Genomic DNA, 6000 nt, shown 5'->3' on the forward strand with positions numbered 1-6000 from the left:
CCCTAAGCCCACTACGAGCTTCCCAATAGCATGTGACATTTCAGTGCACATTTCGTGAACCAACCCTGTTATCCTATTTTGCTTCTGCACACCAAAAATAAAAAAATAAAAAAGTGTGTCAGATAGTAAACTGATTGGGATCAGAAAAATCCAAAATGCAGCAAGAAAACATATAAAGGACTTTCTTGCTATTGGAACTTACATAGCTGTCGTAACTTTCAGGCAACCTAGCTGCAACAAATTTTGAAACGTGGTCCAAGCTTCCAAACAAACTATCGTTCGCACACCGTGAAAATTCAGTCTTGAGTTGTTTTCATCAAAACCAAAAACAAGGCGAAAGAATAAATAAATGAACACCGTATGATCAACGCCGTATAGGTCAGAGTATAACTTGCCTATGTTTATAGTATAAATTTCCCTTGATTTCACTTTGGATTTGCCATGTTTCAATCAAAGAAAGGGAAGTGGGACATTATGAAGGTTGCCCTGTTTTGGACTGGTAAAACTGACATAATGAACTACACATTTGCCATGTTTCAAGTTATGTTCTGTTTCCAGGCAAGTACTCTAATATAGTGTAATTGCAGGAAAGTCCTGTTCGACTGCAGGCAAGTCCTGTAATGCAAATTTTTGAGCAAGTACTATAATGTAATCAACATCCAATGTGTTGAACTGCTTGGAAGAGGGAAACTATTACCTCCAATCATATGTTTCTTCCACATGCAAGTTATGTTAGTGCTAATACTATGACTTGCCTTGACTTGTAACAATATGTTTGGCATAATTTGTATAAAAACTGTTTCTGTTTTTAACCTATAAATTGTTTTTTGATAATTAACGTGTGTTTTGATATTAAATAATTCTTGCACGAACAGAACTTGCTCGCAGCTTGCCATACACTCCTGGACCCTTCCTGTCTTTCTTCATGACTTTTGTAATTAGATCATCATTCCAAATACGTGCCCTTGGAAGTGTATCAGGTATTGGTTCATTAACATCCAATGAATCTAGGTACAAAATCTACAACAGTTTTAAAATGCAAAAACTATTAGGTAAAACATGGCTCTTTCATGCTTGTATTGAAAAGGAAAAACTATAGAAAAGAAAACACATTAGAAATGATTTTCCTCATACTTACAACTAGATGAAAAACACAACAGCAAACAGCCTTCTTCTTGTCACCAAAACCCATGAATGCCAATCTTAGTTGATCAATAACAAAGTCGCATATCTTTGTATCTTTTATAGCACTTGTGTTGAGAATAGCAGTGTATCACCTTGGTGAGATGCTCAAGCTTGTTGTTGGGGCAAGGAAGCAGGAGAATGCAACAGCAACCAAGCACGGAGGAAATTGTCATCGCACGCCCCATTCATCTTTTGAATCATTTTACACCATGAAGTCAATGTAGGGGCGTTTTTCCCTCGATGTTGAAAATACTGTTGAATTCCCTTATAACATCTGGATTCATTTCAAAACATACTTTCCTGCCACTGTTGAGCAAACCCCATATCCCCCTAACACTTTCTACATCTACTGGTGTTTCATAATCCACTGGCTGAGATCACCGGGCATGCTTGTAGCTGTAATATCCAACAAGCCCCCAAAGTCTATGTCTCTGATAATCTTTTTTTGGTCTTCGTCGAGATCTTTGTTCAACTTAAAAAGCCTTGCAGGTGATGACCTGTTCCTAGGACCCTGAAAAATTGACAATCTAAAGTTATTTCTACTACAAGAGCAAAAAACATTGGGGGGCACACTTTCGAAAAGCATATACAAGAGTTGCTTACTGGCGACACTGATTTGCTTAAGCATGCCTAAATAAGTTATAAAAAACATCAACGGGTTTCTCTCAAATATACACCAGCCAAAAAAGTTGGAGAATGAAAAATCGAAACAGTTATCATGTACTGACATGCCATGCTTGTTGAAAACATTTGATTTGCTTAAAAACCACTATAGTTGCACACACTTTCCCACTGCATATCAAGTTCTAGCGCGAACAGACACATAAAAGTTGCTCACTGCCAACACTGTTTTTGCTTAAAACATACCGTAGAACTTGGCTGCTCTTTTATCTTTTCTCAAGAAATTGCTAGTGCATAAACTTCTGGCGCTTTTTTGTTTGCTTAAACATACACTGATTTTATCTGTACCATGTGGCACATGGGAAAAAGGCATTCCAATTCCCATTTTCTTAATTGACAAGAAGGGCGCAAATTATGTATACATGAATCACATAAGTTGCCTACCACCTACACCTCCTAAAAACGATTTGAGATGCATGTACTGCATGAGTTCCTGCTACATAAGAAAAATGTAGGCAACTTATGTGTGAAAAGTAGAAACATGAAAATGCAACTCCACATTTTGTTCCCATGGTACTGTTTGCTAGTTGCTAGTAGCTAAAAAAACACAAAATAACATGCTGGTCAGAAAACAAAACAATTTGTAGTCATATGATCGCGGGAGGAGGGGGGTAGGGGGGAGGGATACCTCATTTTCAGTCACTTTCCATTTTTTTCTTTGGTTGTTCATCTTGTGTAACATCAGCTTCATAATCACCTCCTGCTGATTCTATTTCGTTGCTTTCAATATCCGCAGGCCGCTTCCCCCGGTTTATGACCCGCTTGTGGCGCTTGCGTTTGTAAACATGAGTTGTTGAACCACCTTGCTCTTCCGCTATAGGTGCCTGTAATAAAGTCACAAATTTCGTTAACAAAAAAACGTAACAACCTAAAGTGAAGTGCTATTTACGTAGCAAAAATCAGAAGGAATACCTCCTGTTCAGCTTCGGGAGAGGGAGGTGGAGCCGAGCCAAGCGGTGACTCTGCCGACTGCTGTTGATCACGCTTTTTACTTTGTTTAGCCATCTTTACGTGTAAAAAAACAGTTTAAAAAAGCAGTTACATACCAAAAAAGATTGTCACCATGGAAAAAAGTATGATTATAAGCATGCAAATTGCCTGATTATTAGGATGAAAACGCCTCATTATCTAGCATTATCAACACGAAAAAAAGTCTGATTATCAGCACTCCTATCAACACAAAAAACCCATTGCCATAAGTTTCCTGACTGTTGACATGAACTTGCCCTGGACCAGTAAAGCACGAAGGGAAAAAACAGTGTGCACATAAGTTGCCTGACAAGTGCATGAACTTGCCTGGTCCAGAAGAAGAGTGAGAGGAAAGTGGATATAAAATAGGTGGCATGGTGAGTATGGTACAACTCGGGGTCCCGGGCAGGACGGCAGTGCCCGAGCCCCATACTGTACAAACCTCGCAGCCTATCGAATTCTGATTACAAGTGAGAGGTGAGGTTGATTCGATCTCACTCGTGCCACCGCACAGATCCTGGCCCCTTGGTCGGTCACCTACCTACGTGAATGAATTGCATAGCAGGAGTAGCTCCCTTTTCCCGTTCATTGAACATGAATTTTTGGCAATCCAACTCGGCCAAGCATCAACTACAGTGTGCACATAAGTTGCCTGACAAATGGCATGAACTTGCCCGATCCCAGGAAACACTAACAAAAACACCCGTGTGCAATAAAAATTGCTTGACGATTCGCATTAACTTGCCCGCTCACGAGAAACCCTGCTAACACCCCGTGTCATGACTTGCCTGTTGGTGGTGATAAACTTGCCTGCTACTGAAAAATCACCAGCAAAAAACGCTGAAATCTGCACGGGGTGAAAGTGAGGGATGAGGGAGGACACGAACCCTCGAACTAGTTCGACTACGAAATCACACGAATCCGGCGCTTGCATTGACAAACATGAACAGATATGGATATTAAGGAGGGGATTTCATACCCAGTACCTACCCTAACCAACGCTGCTGCCCAAAACATCGTGATCTACGGGGAAAACCTCCCTCGCACTAGCAAATAGATAGAAGCACAAAGTTGCTCCTAGACACAACAACACGAACGGGAGAAAATCCCATCGCCAGAAATGGAGAGATGAGAGTAGGGGTGGGGGTTAAAATCGCGTCAACGTACCTTCTCCTTCATTCGCCACCGCACAAAACGAGGCCAGCCTCACTTCGCAACCGTTCGCCACCGCACAAATCCGGCGAGTCGAGCACTGCGCGGTCGCCGAGCTCACGAGCGAGAGCTGCTCCCCCGCGGCTAGCGTGCAGCGGGGTAGAGCAACCCAAGTCGACGGCCACCCGCGACGCCGAACGCCTCCTGAGAGAACCGATGTGTGGCGGATTTGGGCAGCAGCGAGGGTTCGATTTGGGCGATTTGGGCGAGGAAGAGGGGGAGAAGGAACCGCCCACACCGCCTAATGAGGGAGAGAGCCGTTTGCGAGAGAGGAGATAATGGCGGGCCCCACCTAGGCGATTCGCTCGGGCTCGACCGCATTCCACCTGACCCCACCACCACGCGCCTCGCCCCGACCAGGTTACACCTGGGCCCGACCGCGCGCGGGATCGCGACGGATCAGACGGCTATCGACGCGTGTGCTCGTGGCGCCCGTTTAGTGCACGCGCACTTTTAAGAAATTGGGTTTTAATATTATTTTTACCTATTAATTTTGAAAATTTACTATTTATTACTACTTTTATACATGGAAAACGCTTCGCTTCTACACGCCGGCCGAAGCGTTCGCCCGGTCGCTATTTCCTCCTTTCACGCGGAGACAGGCTGGTGCGCGTGTTTTTTTTCACTTTTTTCCTTTTCTCTACTTCTTCTTCCTCCCGCATCCTTCAGATCCCATCCCGTCCCCTGCAGCACGAGCTCGCCGGAGTCGACGGTTCAACCCCCTGCTGCTTTCATGGGTGCTCGCCCAATCTTATCTTCGCTGCGACCGGCAAGCCTGTCGTTGCTGCAACCACGTCCCTCATCATCGGCGTTGAGCCTTTGCATGCTACAACCATGGCGGAGAAAGTGCTCCGGCCGGCATCGCCCACGGTTACAACCATGATGTCGCAGTGCTACAAGCGGCAACTAGCCGTGCTGGAATGGTATATGGGGCGTACTGCAACCGTGAGGCAAAAATGCTACATCGCGGAGACCACGGTAAAATATCTTTTTGGTGCATTTTTTAGGGGTAGATGGTGCCAATCATTTAAAAGTAGGTTTTGACACGGTACCTAACCGAAGACGCTTCGCTCGGCCTCCGTGCCGCTCCGCTCAGGCCCATTCGGGTAGCGATGAAACCTTAGCTAGTCAGCTGTCTTCATCACTAGTGGAGAGGAGGACTCGGGAAGCCTGTGTCATGTGTGGTCATCAAGGATAGAGCAGGGTGCCCGGGTGTTCCACCTCCCCCTGGGTCATCGCGCGGTGGCAAGTGATGGTCATTGGCTTGACATGTAGTCCTCTCCTTCGATCGGTCACATCATATCTTAAGGTCGTGCACCTCCTACCTTTCAAGCGCCAGCCTACCGAGTATGATCTATGGGGGCCTTTGTTCGCGGGAGTTTTGTCTCTGGTTGGGGTGCTGGAGGGGTGGCTAAATCCGAGAGAAATCTTTTGTTGGTGTTGCCAGCCACAATCTTGACGACTCCAATGGCTGTTGTCTCCCTCCTTGTAGGCGCGATCAAGGTACCTACCCCTCCCTCGTCCCCAGGTGAAAGCATTTATCTGTTATGGAGTGGATGACAACATGCGTTCTCACCTTCTTGGAGGCATCATTTTGGGAGAGAGGTCTACGAGCCAAGGCGGTGTGGTTGATAGACACTCGGTGGCGGTGTGGTTCGAGTTGACGTCAACGTCTTGCATGTCGTCGTGTTTCCAGTTCAATTGCAACTTATTTTGGTCGTTCGTGCTTGGTTTGTGTGGGCTTGCTTGTCGGCGGGTCAGTGCCCAAAAATCTGGGAGAGGAGGGGATAGGCCCCCCACTGCAGCAACATGGCTATAGTAGTAAGAACATGGTGTTGATCTCTGCACACTCGAATATCACACATAGTAGTGGATGCGACAACTCATATCCATTGTGCCTTCTTCTCCGAGGTCCTCATCCTTAGCAACGTTTTCTCTTTGTGGGTGGTCAGG

This window comes from Aegilops tauschii, chromosome 5, assembly GCF_002575655.3.
Source record: "Aegilops tauschii subsp. strangulata cultivar AL8/78 chromosome 5, Aet v6.0, whole genome shotgun sequence".
In the NCBI taxonomy this organism is placed as follows: domain Eukaryota; kingdom Viridiplantae; phylum Streptophyta; class Magnoliopsida; order Poales; family Poaceae; genus Aegilops; species Aegilops tauschii.